Genomic DNA, 16,473 nt, shown 5'->3' on the forward strand with positions numbered 1-16,473 from the left:
CAAGGCCCCCGCCTGCGCCCTCCGCCCCCGGCCCCCCCCCCCACCCCCGTAAACCCCATCGCAGTCCTGGCCCGGCCAGGGGATATTCCACAGGCTGCTTCCCCTCTCCAAGGCCTCGGGTTCTGCATCTGTGACATGGGGGAGAGCCTGGTGCTGGTTCACGTTGCTGCTCGAATGTGAGGATTATATGAAACCATGAATTTCCTCACTCTCAGGCATGTTTGCACACTTAGGTGTTGGTGCATTGTCTCTGGGGCAGTTGGGCAGGTCAGGGGACTCGGAGGGGAATTTCATTCTGTGTGTTTTTAACGTTCCTATGAGGAGTTGCAGGCAATTCGCCATGACCCCGACTTAGTTCCGGACCTACTCACTGTGTCCTTGTGCTATTGGGCATGACATCCAAGGCAGGAGGGGTCAGTGGCGGAAGGCCCTGGGCTTGCCCCATCTGCGCTCGTCCTATTTGCTTCCTGGAGACCATTTCTTTAATTTTGTCTCCCCCTAGCAAGTTCTAAGGCGGCCCAGACCATGTTACTCTTGCTCACCACTGTACCGCCAGTACCTCGTGTAGTGCCTGGTGCATAGTAGATTCTCTATAAAGACTCGTTGAATGAATAAGCAAATGCATGAGTGAATAAGTGAATTGGTGGCACTTCTTTTAAAAGTTGAAATCCATTGATAGAGTGAATCCATAACAAACCCACTATGGACTTCAGATCACCTAACTTCTATGTCATCACGTAAGCAGGAAGCCTTGATTCCTAGTTTCCTAGTACAGGTGGAGCAGTTGTGTCAGGGAAAGCAAAGCCTACCAAGGCCATTGCAAGGACAATCCCTAGCCGAGGACCCTTTAAATAACTGATCATTAAGCATCCATTTTAGTAGTTATTTTCAACCCACCTCAGGATCTCATACTTACTGCCCTGCTCATTCTCTGTGAAAGAGGCTGCAAAAAGATTTAGAGCCATTGCCCCTAGACATTTGAAGAATAGGGTTACTGGCCACCTGATCTCCAAATTCTACAAGAGGCAGCAGGATAAACCCAGAGGTGAAGGGATGATCCCACAGGGTCAGACTGGAGGAACGTGTGGACAGGGCAGCATAGGACAGACCTAGAGGAGTGTTTGGGGATCAAGATCATGGGCCATGCAAGTATGTTATAGGCCCACTTTGGGTTGGAACATGTGTATGGGCCTGATGTCCTAAGAGGCATGCTTCTCAAAGTGGGGTACAGGGCAATGAGTCAGGGGGTCCAAGAAGCCACAGGAAAGATAGTTTGTCTTCCTGGAGCATCCGTTTTATTCAGAGATAAGTAATTTTAACTGCATTTTTTTTTTTTTTTTTCTTGCGTTATGCGGGCCTCTCACTGTTGTGGCCTCTCCCATTTGCGGAGCACAGGCTCCGGACGCGCAGGCTCAGCGGCCATGGCTCACGGGCCCAGCCGCTCCGCGGCATGTGGGATCCTCCCGAAACGGGGCACGAACCCGCGTCTCCTGCATCGGCAGGCGGACTCTCAAGCACTGCGCCACCAGGGAAGCCCCAACTGCATTTTTATATCAAAGCAAATTGATAGGTCGTGGTAGAAAATACAAATTTTACATGCATTTTTAAGATCAAATATGGGTCTTCAAAGAAATGTCCTGTTTGCAGTGATCGAAAACCCCAGGCTCCTTGAGAAATGTGAAGTTCACTCTTCTCTGCCACATGGCACTTGAGTAGAACAGTTTCAGAAGCACTGGCTTAAAAGAGTCAAGCAGAAAATGCCACCCACCGACAGTGCCTCTACTGTCCACGCACGCTGCTAGACCCCCAGTCCATGCATTGAAGGTCCCCTTGATGAGACAATGGCATTGGCACAGCAATGGCCCCTCACATTATCTGGCCCCCCTGGGACCCCAAGAGATCAACTTGCTGTCCTTCTTCCAGGTTCTTGGAGATACAAGAGGAGGAGTTACAACCCTGCCGTCATTTTCTCTCCTGGTGGCCAGCACGCATGTGCTGAGCTGTGTTGGATGGCCCGAACTCCAGACAGGTGTCTCCATCTCCTTCCTTCCTTCCTCCTGAGGGCGGTGACAGCTCTGGCCTCAAATCCCTGGGCAGCCCAAACCAAACAGCACGGGCACAGCTAAAAAGTGTGGCTCCGGGGGCCTCCCTGGTGGCGCGGTGATTGAGAGTCCGCCTGCCGATGCAGGGGATATGGGTTCGTGCCCCGGTCCGGGAGGATCCCGCGTGCCGCGGAGCGGCTGGGCCCGTGAGCCATGGGCGCTGAGCTTGCGCGTCCGGCAACGGGAGAGGCCACGACAGTGAGAGGCCCACATATCGCAAAGCAACAAAAAAAAAAAAAAAAAAAAAAAAAAAAAAAAAAGTGTGGCTCCGGTTGGAGTCCCCATGGGGACACGTTTCACTTCCATGGTTCCCAGGGCTAAATGGCTGAGAAATCCTTCCCAAGTAGAGACGCTACTTTTTTATTCACATTTTTGAGACAAAGTCACATAGGGAAAATCACATAGGGAAAAGCTAGATGTGCAGATAATTGGTAAGTGGTTAGCTCCACTCTGGAATATACAGAGATCCACAGTGAATGGGTTTCTGGATCTGGGGGGTATCCACAGTAAGTTTACTTTTTGGGAAACTTTGGTTGCCAGATTCCCTGGGGTCTCCAGCCCCAGCTCCTTCCTCTGACCTCCTGGCAAGTGAAGCTTCTCTGGGTCTCTCTGACTCTAGCGTAAACCGCTGTGAGTGGGAATGGTGTCTCACTCATCTTTGTACGCACTACTGCTTAGCGGAGTCGCTGCACAGAAGATGCCCTCAAAAAATATTTGCTGGTGATGAGTATGACAGCATCAGGCTAAGTCATTTACCAAATATTTATGTTCTGTGCAGTCTGCTGGGCATAGGGATTCAACGATGAATAAGAAACGATCTCTTCCCTCAAGCAGCTCATGGCTTAGTAGGGAAGGCTAATAGGGACTATGAACGGTACGGGCAAACTGAGTGGCATCAGCCTCCGCCCACACACACCGCATCCCCAGACAATGGGGGTGCTGCCTGCGCTCTAGCCAGTGGCCTCAGCAGCTAAACTGAGGACTTCTTTTTTTTGTATAAATTTATTTATTTTTGGCTGTGTTGGGTCTTCGTTGCTGGGTGCAGGCTTTCTCTAGTTGCGGCAAGCGGGGGCTACTATTCATTGCGGTGTGCAGGCTTCTCATTGCGGTGGCTTCTCTTGTTGTGGAGCACAGGCTCTAGGCGCACGGGCTTCAGTAGTTGTGGTGCATGGGCTTCAGTAGTCGTGGCTCGCGGGCTCTAGAGCACAGGCTCAGTAGTTGTGGCACACGGGCTTAGTTGCCCCGCGGCAGGTGGGATCCTCCTGGACCAGGGCTCGAACCCGTGTCGCCTGCACTGGCAGGTGGATGCCCAACCACGGCACCACCAGGGAAGTCCCTGAAGTGAGGACTTCTAAATCCATTGAGGTGGGCTCGGCCTCCTGCAGCTAAAGTCGTGGGGGACCAAAAGGAAGGTCGCGTCCGAAGGTGGGCCTTTACAATCACAAGAATGCCCAGAGAGGGCTGGGCTAGAGGTGACCTCTGCATCACCCTGTAGGAAAGTGAGGCCAGGCTAACACCTGTTGAGACAGGTAACTCCCATTTGCCCATTGTCCCATGTTTGCAGAGGAGAAGGGGGCTCCGGGGAGTGAGAGGGGATGGGTCACAATCAGGTGAGCCTCCTTTGGACGGCACCACAAGCATTAGCACGGAGATAGGGTGGCCGTCCTGGAAGGATTTATAACTCCAGATTTCAAGGTCTTATCGTAAACAAGCTCTTTCTCAATCTCAACATGTGGGGGGGGGGGCGGGGGGAGGCCCGTAGGGACGGACCAGATGGAGCGGTGTTGGAGGTGAGACTCTAGCAGAAATGTGTTCCTTTGCTTGTAGCAGAAGAGGGACATTTAGGAGGGAAAGAAGGAGACAGAAATGGAGCTGTTCGTGGTTAATCGTACATGGGACATTGAACTGGTTAATAATAATGGTTAATTCCTTGTCTCATTCCCTGTGGCCCAGGCCTGAAAGGTTACGAACATGCTTTGGGAACCCTAAGGCAGGCCCTGAGAGCCAGCCCAGTGGGAGCATTGTGTTACCCAGGTTTCTAGAGACTTCTCCCCACCCCCCACCCCCGACCCCCCACCAGGGTCCCTCACCCAGTGCATTTTATTGCTCGCAGGAGGGGCTGGGAGGCAGAGCTTCTGAGGCAGGAACACAGCAGCGCTGCCCCTGGGGGAAGGCAAACTGCCCCCTGCGCTGCTTTGGGGATGGGGGAGAAAGGGTGAGGCTGGTGCGGAGACCCAGGGAAGCAGTTGGTGGAGGAGATTGATCCTCAGGTGGGACCCTCAGGCCTGTGGCTACTGAAGGCACCAGGGCTGCCTTTGTCACCTCTTTCTTCCAGTCTCCCCTTGCCGTTCATTCTTACCTGATGCCACCTGAAAAGAAACAGCGCCCGAGGGAAACAGCACACTCTGCCAGCCGCCCTGGGCCACACCCCCGTGGCCCACCCTGAATGCAGGGGGCTAGGTGTTTCCTTCCGTAGCAGGCTCAGCAGGAGTTGAAAGCTGTCCCTGGGAGGACCCCTGGGCAGGCCTCCCTCCTCCTGCGTCTCCGGAGAGACATCAAACACCCCAGGCCTGGGTGGCCGGGCGGAGTTAACAAACACAGCCAGGCTCGGGGGACGCTCGCAGCCCTCTCCTTCAGGCTCCCCACTCCAGCCTGAGCAAATCCCCCCTGGGACTTCAAAGCCAGCTGCTTGTTTGCCCGGCCGGCCACGGGGCAGCAACAATGCTTTCCCTTTTGACCTACAAAAGCATCGCTGCTGAAGGACGGCTGGCCTGGGCGTCGACCTGGAACACGGAACCCTGCTTAGGGGGCTGTGAGGTGGGCACTCCTGGCAGTCCGAGACCAGGGAATAGGAACTGTGTCCCCAGGCCCCTGGGCGAACCTCTGGAAAGACTGCCCCAGCCAGCCGGGACTCAGTTCAGAGAAGGCAGGCTCCACCCCACCACAGCAGGGCGTAACTGGTCACATCAAGGCACCGGGGAATGGAGACCACAAGCCCATGAACTTTCTGCTCCCCCGAAGGCCACCCTTGTTTCCAGGGCCTGCTCATTACGAATGTGGTGGTGTGGTGAGTGAGCTTGTCTGGGCCGAGTGTGTGTGTGCCCACACGCAAGCGTGTGCACAGGAATGTACATGTCTCAGTGATCCCAGACGCCACCCACGGTTCTCTAGGAACCATGCCCTTGACTCATATTCTGAAAACAAATTCTTTTTTTTTTTAAGATTTTTTCAATTATTTATTTATTTATTTGTTTTATTTATTTTTGGCTGCGTTGGGTCCTTGCTACGTGGGCTTTCTCTAGTTAGGGCGAGCGGGGGCTTCTCTTTGTCGTGGAGCACGGGCTCTAGGCATGTGGGCTTCAGTAGTTCTGGCTCACGGGCTCAGTAGTTGTGGCTCACGGGCCCTAGAGCGCAGGCTCAGTAGTTGTAGCGCACGGGCTTAGTTGCTCCGCAGCATGTGGGATCTTCCCAGACCAGGGATCAAGCCCGTGTCCCCCGCACTGACAGGCAGATTCTTAACCACTGTGCCACCAGGGAAGCCCTGAAAACAAATTCTTGTGCTTGATCTAAAAGCAAGAGCAGAAATGGTGTATGAGAAGCGGTAAATTTTTAATAGCAAAAATTATAAAACTTTATTCAAAAATATATTTTACTGAAGTATAGTTGATTTACAATGTTGTACAGAACTGTAATTCAATGAAAGGTGTACAGCAAAGCGATTCAGTTATGCATCTCTATATATTTATATCTATATCTATATTCTTTCTCAGATTCTTTTCCCTTATAGATTATCACAAAATATTGAGTACAGTTCCCTGTGCTATACAGTAGGTCCTTGTTGTTTATCTATCTTATATATAGTAGTGTGTGTATGTTAATCCCAACCTCCTAATTTATCCCTCCCCCGCCCTTTCCTTATGGTAACCATGAGTTTGTCTTCTTTTCTTTTTGAATTTTATTTATTTATTTTTGGCTGCACTGGGTCTTCGTTGCTGCGTGTGGGCTTTCTCTAGTTGCGGAGAGCAGGGGCTACTCTTTGTTGTGGTGCGCGGGCTTCTCATCGTCGGGGCTTCTCTTGTTGCGGAGCACAGGCTCTAGGCGCGCAGGCTTCAGTAGTGGTGGCTCATGGGCTCAGTAGTGGTGGCTCATGGGCTCAGTAGTTGTGGCTCATGGCTCTAGAGAGCAGGCTCAGTAGTTGTGGCGCACGGGCTTAGTTGCTCCACGGCATGTGGGATCTTCCCGGACCAGGGCTCGAACCCGTGTCCCCAGCATTGGCAGGCGGATTCTTAACCACTGCGCCACCAGGGAAGCCCTGAGTTTGTCTTCTATGTCTTTGGGTCTATGAGAAGCAGGAAATGGATTCAACCCATCAGCTCCAAAGGTGGAGAAACCTATCTTAGGACTTATTTTCTTACTTAGGCTTTATTTACCCTTCAGCTTACTTCCACCAGGTCAATGGTGAAACACTCCCATTTTCAGGAACCCTCACTTTGAGGCTGAACAGTGATCCCAGATTGTAGCATCCAGCACCCAGCTGGACCTTTAACAGGATTTTTTTGGTAATAATTATGATGATGATGACTTTTCCCTGAAGAATGGTCCCCACATATTGTCCATCCCAGGCAAAAGAGGGTATTGAGAGTGTACAGGCTCTTTCTGAAGATACGGCCCCATGATAGAGGCGGTATAGGGTTGGGGGACATGTGTGGACACTAAACACACCGAGAGGGAATTCCCTGACAGTCCAGTGGTTAGGACTCCGCACTTCCATTGCAGGGGGCATGGGTTCGATCCCCGATCGGGCAAGCTGCGCATCACAGCCAAAATAAAATAAATAGATAGATAGACAGAGGCACCCAGAGTGGGGTTCGCATCCTAATGCTGCCACTTACTCCCTATGTGAACATTATTTAACACTCTGAACCTATGTTTCTTTGTCTGTAAAGGGGCTAAAACCTACTGGAAGTTTCTACCCTAAGAATCTTCTTAGTGATTATAAATAAGAGGAAATCGTTTGCCAAAGAATAGCTTTGGGGCAGAAACGCAGGCTTGGGGCTGCAGTTCTCACACATGTGATATCCACTGCAGCTCCCTTCACAGTTTAGAGGGGCAGCATCCATGGTGGTTTAGAGCCCAGACACTAGAGTTTGACCACCTGGAGTCTGCTCCCACCTGCTACGTTTAGCTGTGTGACCTTGAGCAAGCACATCTCTGTGCCTCAGTGTCCTCATCTGTAAAACAAGGATAATAACAGTCTCTACCACAAAGAACTGTTGTTAAGGCAAAAGGAGTTAACATTTACAAGGTGCTTAGAAGAATGGGTGGCATATAGTAAGTGCCACTGAATGTTTTCAGTTTTTATTATTGCATTGTCAATGCTGCAGTCACACAACACTGCCCTTGTAAATACAGTCCAGGCAAAATTACAAACATTTGGTGAAGATGAGGGATATGTGTTGGGGTGGGAGAAGGTTTACTAGTTTGTAAGTATGGATTTGTGAGCAGAACCAGGGCAAGGGAGATTTGGGTAGCTAGGATTTCAGTCTCAAAGACATACCCTGAGATTCTTTTTGATATTCACATAGAGGGGTGGATGGTAACCCCACTAAGCCTGGTGATATAAAGCTGAGCAGAGCACTCTGACTTCTGCTTCCCCTTCCCTTCCTATGGTCCTTCCATCATTTCTTAAGAAGGTTTTAAAAAAATCATGAGATTTCTGGTTTCGTGTAAGAAATTGAATTGTAACTCTATAATCAAAAATGTCAAAGTACCAATGCTCTGAAATTTGAATTTCATCCTGTCCTGGGACAGCAGTCCCAAGTGACTTCACCCACCCCTGACCAACCAGGTGTTTCCTGGTAGTCTGTTGGCAGACTCCAAGCTGCAGGTGATGCCTTATTTGTCTCCATAACAGAGTAGATTTCTGCCCTGGCTGCCTCCCCACAGCCTTGGCTCTGACCTAGACCTAGAGAGCTCCAAAGTGCTCAGGAGAGGGTATAGGAGATGGAAGAAAAAGAAAAAAACCTAGCATGGCTGCTGGCCTAAACGATTAGTAATTCAGGACAACTCTTCCTTGCATTTTCCAAGTCCAGACCTCACACTGTACGGAGAGCAAGCTTTAGCACATTTATAGATGGTTGATTATGAAGTAGGAACACTTTTTTAAAAATTTCTTTCTTTCTTTCTTTATTTTGGCTGTGTTGGGTCTTCGTTGCTGTGCACAGGCTTTCTCTAGTTGTGGTGAGCGGGGGCTATTCTTTGTTGAGGTGTGTGGGATTCTCATTGCAGTGGCTTCTCTTGCTGCAGAGCACGGCCTCTAGGTGCACAGGCTTCAGTAGTTGTGGCACGCAGGTTCAGTAGTTGTGGCTCATGGGCTCTAGAGCACAGGCTCAGTAGTTGTGGCGCACAGGCTTAGTTGCTCTGTGGCCTATGGGATCTTCGTAGACCAGGGCTCGAACCTGTGTCCCCTGCAATGGCAGGCAGATTCTTAACCACTGCGCCACGAGGGAAGCCCCTTTTCTCTCTTTTAACATACAAATAACACATTTTCAGTAATGTAGTTCAGATGAAAAATGTGTGGGCTTAGCTAACCCTAAACTTAAGTGTGCAATGTGCCATAGTTGCTAAAAAGACAAAATTCTAGACTGCATCAATGGTGGGTCTGATAACTGTCCAGATCATGGAACATAAGAGTCCCACTTTGTTTGCAGTCAGACCCCACCCTAAAGTCTGAGCATCGCTTTTCAAAAGGGACATGGATCAATTAGAAAGCAGTGAAAGGAGAATAATCAGAATAATGAAAAGTCTGGAAACTATCTCATTCAGACAATAGCAAATTCATATCCTAGAAATGAATAGTCTCGAAGGGAAGACCTAAGGAGAACAGATACATGGACAGGTGTTATGGACAGGAGAAAACACACTGCTCTCTGGACCAGTGGGCAGATTGTGGATCCATGTGAGAATTATTCAACTGTTTGACAGTGAGGTGAACCCACCCTGGCAGTTGGTAAAGGCTGGAGGATGATCTCTCAGGGATGTAGTATAGGCATAACTCATTAAAGAGGGGGTTGGATAAGATAAGAAACCATTCAACTCTAAAAGTCTATGAATCTGTAAAAAAATGTAAGTAGGCCAAGTCTTCTGTTTAGGCAAAACAGAATATCTGCCTAAAACTCCCACTATTAGAGTCATTTAATTGAATAAAGGCATTGTTTGCTCTGGAATATCTCTTTTTAAATGCAATATATTATCTGAGAAAGGTGACACATTAGCACAAATAGATAGCTAGAAGGAAAATCATGGAAATAGCATTCAACTGAGAATCAGATTTGGGGTTGAATCTCCCACTCATTAACTGTGTGGTCTTAAGCAAGTTATTTACCTCATTGAGTTGCTGTTTCTTCATCTATTAAAAGAGAATAAAAATAACTATTCTCAAACACCAAAGACATTTTGCTGCTACAGATCTAGTAGGTACAACATAGCTCTAGAGCCAATAGTTCTGGTGACATATCACAGTTCAGGTAGTATGTTCCTTTGACTAACAGCTATCAGTTTTTACCACTTTCATTCAGTATTTTACTGGATATCCCAGACAAAACATTAAGGCAAAAACAAATAAACAAACAAAAAGTATAAGGATTGGAATGGAAAAAAATTAATTTGCTTCTATTTGTTGACAATATGATTGTCTTCATAGAGAATCCAAGAGAATTTGTAGATAAATTATCAGAATTATTAAAAGAATTGTGCAAGGTTGCTGAATTCAGGATCAGTATACCAAAAAAATCAAAAGCATTCCTATATACCTGAAAAAACTAATTTAAAAATGTAATCTTTAGAAGTTTCTGTCACCATATCCAAAAAAACTAAAAGGTATTAGTAGCAGATCTAATAAAAGAAGTGTTGATCCATATGGAGAAAAATAAAACTTTATTGACTGACAGAAGGCCTAAATAAATAGAGCAATATACCATGTTCGTGGATGGGGAAACCCAATACTATTTATTTATTTATTTAGGGCAGACACTCGCTCTCTCTTTTTAAAAAATATTTATTTATTTATTTAATTTGGTTGCACCAGGTCTTAGTTGTGGCAGGCAGGCTCCTTAGCTGCAGCTTGCTGGCTCCTCAGTTGCAGCACGTGGGCTCCTTCGTTACGGCTTGTGGGTTCCTTAGCTATGGCTTGCCAGCTCCTTAGTTGCTGCAGGCTCCTTAGTTGTGGCATGCGAACTCTTAGTTGCAGCATGCATGTGGGATCTAGTTCCCTGACCAGGGATTGAAGCTGGGCCCCCTGTATTGGGAGCACAGAGTCTTAACCACTGTGCCACCAGGGAAGTCCCCCAATATTATATTTTGATCCCAAATTACTCTATAGCTTCAATGCAATTCCAATAAAAATACCAACTTGGCTGTATCTGTGTATAGGAAACTTTCAAAGCTAATCTTAAAATACAAGAGGCAAGAATAGTTAAGACAGTCTTGAAGAAGGAGGAGGAGGCATGTGCTTCGCCACATGTAAAAAACTTTAAATAAAGCTATAATAACTTAAATGGTATGATTTTGACACACAGAGAGATAAATAGCTCCAATGGAATGGAATAGAGAGCTCAGAAATAGGCCCATGAATATGAGAATTTGGTATATTATAGAAATGGCATCACAGGTCACTGGGAAAAGGATGGACAATTCAATAAATGGTGCCAGAGCAATTGATTATCAAAATGGAAAAATAAAGTAAAATTAACTTTCTACCTCACACTATATATAAAGAGCAACTTAAAGCCTTTTATGTAAAAAGACAAAATTTTAAAGCTTTTAGAAGAAAATATTGGAGAATAGTTTTGTGCCCTTGGGGTAGGGCAGGATTTCTTAGGTAAGACCTCCAAAGCACAATACTATAAAGGATAAATTTGACTATATTAAAATGAAGATTTAATACATTAAATAGGTTTAATGTATTAATTATATTGAAATGGAAAAAACACTACAAACAAAGTTAGAAGTCAAACCACAGAGGGGAAGAAAATCTTTACAATGAATGCTACTAACAAAGGATGAGTTCCGGATTATATAAGGAATTCTAACAAATCAGTAAGAAAGAGACCAACGACCTAAGAGAAAAATGTTCAAAGAATATGAACAGGTGGAAATGGAAACCCAATGGGTAAAAAATATATGCAAAGGTACTAGACCTCACTAATATTTTGAGAAATGTAACTTAAAATCACAATAAGAGAGACTTTTGTCATCACTAAGATGCCTTTTTACAAAAGGCATAAACTCACAAGGATAAAGAGAAAGGAAAAGGAGACTACAGCAAATTTTGGAAATTCTGGAAGCTGGAAAGCAAATAATTGAGAGATAACTGACTCAGTAAACCTAAGAAAGCTGAATCCCAATCCAGAAGTGGAGAAAGCTGGGAAGTAACCCATGTTATTCTACCAAGTACTTCAAACAATGAGGATGAGTGAAGATGGAGTGAAATATATCTAGATCAGATGGAAATCTTTCAAAAGCCAATAGGTTCCCAGATTTTTTCCCCTTGCTTCATGCAGCCTGGACTTTGAAGAGAATAAAAGAGAGAGTCTCTGGAAAAGCAAACAACAGACAAAGCTGAGGGCAGGTTATTATATGGAGAACAAGAGGATTAAGTGCATGTTCATATACCAAATGCTGGTGAAGTGAAGGAAGCGTTTACCCTCCAGGAAGGAGATTGGGCAATGCTTCCCTAGGGATTCTGACTAGTCCAAGAGAAAAAGCTTAACACTTCTAACCCACATCAGGGGTTCACCCAAGGAAATGGCACAGCCAGGTAAATCTACAGTGAGCCCCATAACTGGCAAGCCCTACTCTCAAGTTCAGAGCTTTCAATCAGTTTTTAAGTTGCCCATATTTAAATATTAGAGAGCATCCAAGAATCACCAGACTCCTAAGGAAGACCTCTAACATGAACAATAGAGACCAAAACAAACAGGAAAAAGCAACCTGGAGAAAACAGATTCTATTCAGGAAAAGGAAGCTAAAAGCAAATAAACAAACAATATAAACAAATGAAAAAGACTATAATGATTATTCTTAAGAGGTAAGAGTAGATAGTACATCCATAAAACAAGAACAGGAAACTGTAAAAGGAACATTCAGACAACTTAAAAAACCAAAAAATTAGAAATTTTAAATATATATCATAACATCAATGGAAAACTTAATGAATGAGTTGGAAAAGAAAGTTGAAAAAATTCCCAGAAAGTTGAATAAAAAGACAAAGAAAAAAAAACATAGAAGAGAAAATAAAATAAGAGGACCAATCCGGGAGGTCTAATATCTGAGTAATGAGAGTTCCAGAAAGAGAGAACAGAGAAAACAAAAGAGAGGAAGTTCTCAGATAAACAATCCAAGAAAAATTTCTTAGAAGTAAAACATGACTTTCCAGATGGAAAGGGGCCACCAAGTATCTAGCATATTAATGAAAACAGATCCATCCACACAGACATATTATGAAACACATAAAAACACAGAATGGATTCAAACAAACTTCAGAAAAGTAGTTACTTCTGAAGGATGAGAGGTGAAGAATAGGACTGGGGAGGAATGCAGAGTGGGTTGCAACCAACTCTGTAAACTTTATTCAAAAAAAAAACCTGGGGGCTTCCCTGGTGGCGCAGTGGTTGAAAGTCCGCCTGCCGATGCAGGGGACACGGGTTCGTGCCACGGTCCGGGAAGATGCCACGTGCCGTGGAGCGGCTGGGCCCGTGAGTCATGGCCGCTGAGCCTGTGCGTCCGGAGCCTGTGCTCCGCAACGGGAGAGACCACAACAGTGAGAGGCCCACGTACCGCAAAAAAAAAAAACTGAATATGGCAAAATGTTAATATTTATTAAATATAAGTGGTGATATATGACTATCTGTAATAATCTCTGGACTGTTCTGTATATATTTTATAATTAAAATATAAATGCAATGGGGCTCAGGAAAATATATAAGAATAATCATAAAGGCCTTATTCACAACAGCTAAAAACTGGGAAAAAAAATCAAATGTCCATCACAGGAAAATGGATAAGTCATGGTATATTCATACAATGGAGTGGTATTCAATAAAAAAAAAAAAAAAGGAATGAATTACTGATACATGAACAATGTGAATGAATCTCAAAAACACGTTCAACAAAAGGAGGCAGATACAAAAATGTGTGGCATCTGGCAACAGGCAAAATGAAACTAGGGTGATAGAAGTCACAGTTGCCTAGCAAGAAGAGGAAGACTGGAGGCATTGAATGGAGAGGAGCAAGAGGGAACTTTCTGGGGTGATATAGCTGTTCCTTACCTAGTTTTGAGTGGAGGTTACATAAGTGTATACAATTACCAAAAGTCACTGAACGGAACATTAAGATCTGCATTTTATTGTCTGTAAATTATACTTCAATAATGAATGAATGAATGAATGAATCAATCAATGAATTGAAAAGGAAAGGTGGCAAAAGGGAACTGCAAAATTATGTTTTGGATAGAAGCTCATGTCACTCTGGGACCCTGTGGTGTCCATAATGTAAATCCCCACTCTGGGGTGGGAGAGCCAATGTTCATAGATGATCTAGGTCTCTTTCGTATTTTCATCTTTTTATCTGCTCCAGAGTCCACGTGCAGTGGTACCAGAGTGACGGTCTGCTTCAGAACTCTGGGCAGAGCTAGGCAAACTGATTCTATTAAGCTACACAAAAGTCAGAAAGAAAATTCACAGAACTCAAACCTCATGTTGGCCGACCTCCAACTGATCCATGAATGTCCCACCCAACATCCCTGACAAAGGGTAAGCCAGTCTAATGCTTGACCCTCTGCAGAGGCAAAAAGCTCCCTCCTTCCCAATAATAATAATAACAACAACAACTGCCCTTTACTGAGCGCTAACTGTGCCCTGCACGGTTCTAAGCCCTTTGCATGTATTGACCCAAATCGGCTCCTTCCAAATTTGGCCAGCCCTTCAGATGAAGGTTCGGACAGGACTCCAAAATGTCCTTCCAGTCCTCACAGGTCTCTTAACTAAGGGGGAATGAGAATTTTCATCTTGGAATGGGCTGCCCATGGAGATTATAAGAGAAGAAAGAGTCAGTATTCATTGTGTTATGTGTTTATCACCATAAACACAGTCTATGCTGGGCTCTGAAGAAATACCAATAGTAATAGTTAACATTTATTGAAGCATATGCTCACTTTACATGCATTTACCTCACTCAATCCACATAACAACCCTGTTTTTCTACAGATGAGCAACTTGCTGCTTTGAAAGATTGAGTAATAATCCTAAGGTCCCAGAGCCAGTAGCCAGCATTCTAGCTCAGGCTGTCTGATCCAGAGGCTGAGCTGTTAACCAGTCTGCACAAGTTTTCAAAGTTAATATGTTTCTGAGAAGAGTGTCATGGAAAAATCTCTGGACCAGGAGGGAGAAGACCTGAGCTCTACCCCCTCCTCTACTCCTTTCTCCGTGAGTTTGAGCAAACTGCTTTCCTCATGTCCATAAGTCTGAAACAAGATGACACTAGAAGACGCCTAAAGCCCAGGCCTAACTCTAATCATTTATGATCCAAGCTAAAGGTGTCTATAATCCTTTCCCATCTTATGAATGTGCCCAGCATAACATTTCCTGGGGCAGCCAATTAACATACGGAGATAGTGATGATGGAGAAGAAAAAGAAGGCGAAGGAGAAGAAATAGGAGGAAGAAGAAATGCATGAATGAATGAATGAGTGAAGTGGAACCTTCAACATTTTCCTTTGCAGAAGGCTGTCCCTGGTCAGCTACTCCCAGAAAAGGAAAGAAGGTTCTTGTCTCACTTGCTTTTCACCAGTTGGCCTCAAATCTCGCGGCATAAAAAAATAAAGCCAGCTCCAACCCCAGCGCTCTCCCTCAAGGCCCAGCTGTAGGCTAGAAGCAGAAAGTGAATATGTGAAGAGTGGCCAATTAGTTCCCTGAGTGCCCTCCTGACCTCTGACCCCTGCTGGGCCACCCCATCCATTAGCTGTCCTCTTCCCCCTCCACCCTCCTCTCTCTCAGTTTGAATCGCTGTCCCGCCATTCTCTCTCAGCAAAGAAACATGCTCAGGCATTCAGCCAGCCGCTGCCACTTTCTGTTCTTTTGTCTCCTCCCTCTGTTGCCCTTGTTGCTAACCTGGTCACCACTACTTGACCCTACAGCTGGGCTCTCTCCCCTTCCTGGGGTGGGGAGGGGCAGTAACCGGAGGCAGGGCTTGCTGGGAAGAAGGCGAGCTCTTGCTTTTCCTTTCACTTGGGTTTCATTCCACAAACTTGAATTTTAGTCCTACTCCTCAATGCAAGAAAGTCCCTGTAATGCTTTCTCTGGGCTGATGATTTCTTTCAAAGGAAAGCATTTTGAAAAGTCCATGTGGGCGAAGGCAGTAGTATGTTCCTTTGAGATGTTGGCTATTCCTCTGTGAGGTTGGAAAATTATATATATATATATATATATATATACACACACACATACATTCCATTGATGGGGAGGGGAAAGGCTAGTTCCAGATTATGGGTGTGTGAGTACGTATCTGTGAAAAAATACAAACCAATCATCAAAAGAGGAAAACAAACTACTGCGCTGGGAAAAAATCTGCCAAGTGTTGATTACATCCACTAACTCTTTAGAATTCTAGCTCACAGAGCAAAGGAGCTAGTGAGTGAGTTTATTAGAAAAGGGTAAGCACTTGGGATTCAGAGCCATTAAATCCAGCTCCTGCCACTTGCCAATTACACACATCATCTCAGTTAATCCTCATAATAAGTGTGAAGTAGATATTATTAGCAATTATCTCCACTTTACAAATAGAGAAATGAAGGCTAAGAGAAATCAAATTATTTGTTCAGGATTGTATACATGATAGATGTCAGAAAAGGAATGTGAATGAGGTCTATATGACTCTAGAGTTTTTAAAAGCTGTGCCGTATTTCCTCCAAGTTATAACGTACCTAAGTTATTAAATCTTAATGAGCTTCGGTTTCCTCACCTGTAAAACAATCATCTGTAAAGCACCTAATAGTAATGACTAACAACTCCTGAATGCTTTCTATATGCCAGGCATTTTCTAAATGCCAGCATGCCTTATCTCACTTAATTCTCACAAAGTCCTAATGAACAGGAACTATTTTTATCCCCATTTTACAAGAGAAACTGAGGCTTAGCGGTGTGAAGAAACTAACCCGGATCACACACGGCTATTAAGTAGTGGAGCCAGGATTCTGATTTGAGCCTGTTCAGCTCCGGAGCCCATGCTCTTTCCACTTTCCACTCTGGGACAGCTGCCTCAAAAGGGCCTACTGAGAAAGATACGGTGTATACACAAGAGGGTTCCAGGAATGTAGG

This window comes from Lipotes vexillifer, unplaced genomic scaffold, assembly GCF_000442215.2.
Source record: "Lipotes vexillifer unplaced genomic scaffold, Lipotes_vexillifer_v1.1 scaffold788, whole genome shotgun sequence".
NCBI classification, from domain to species: Eukaryota; Metazoa; Chordata; class Mammalia; order Artiodactyla; family Lipotidae; genus Lipotes; species Lipotes vexillifer.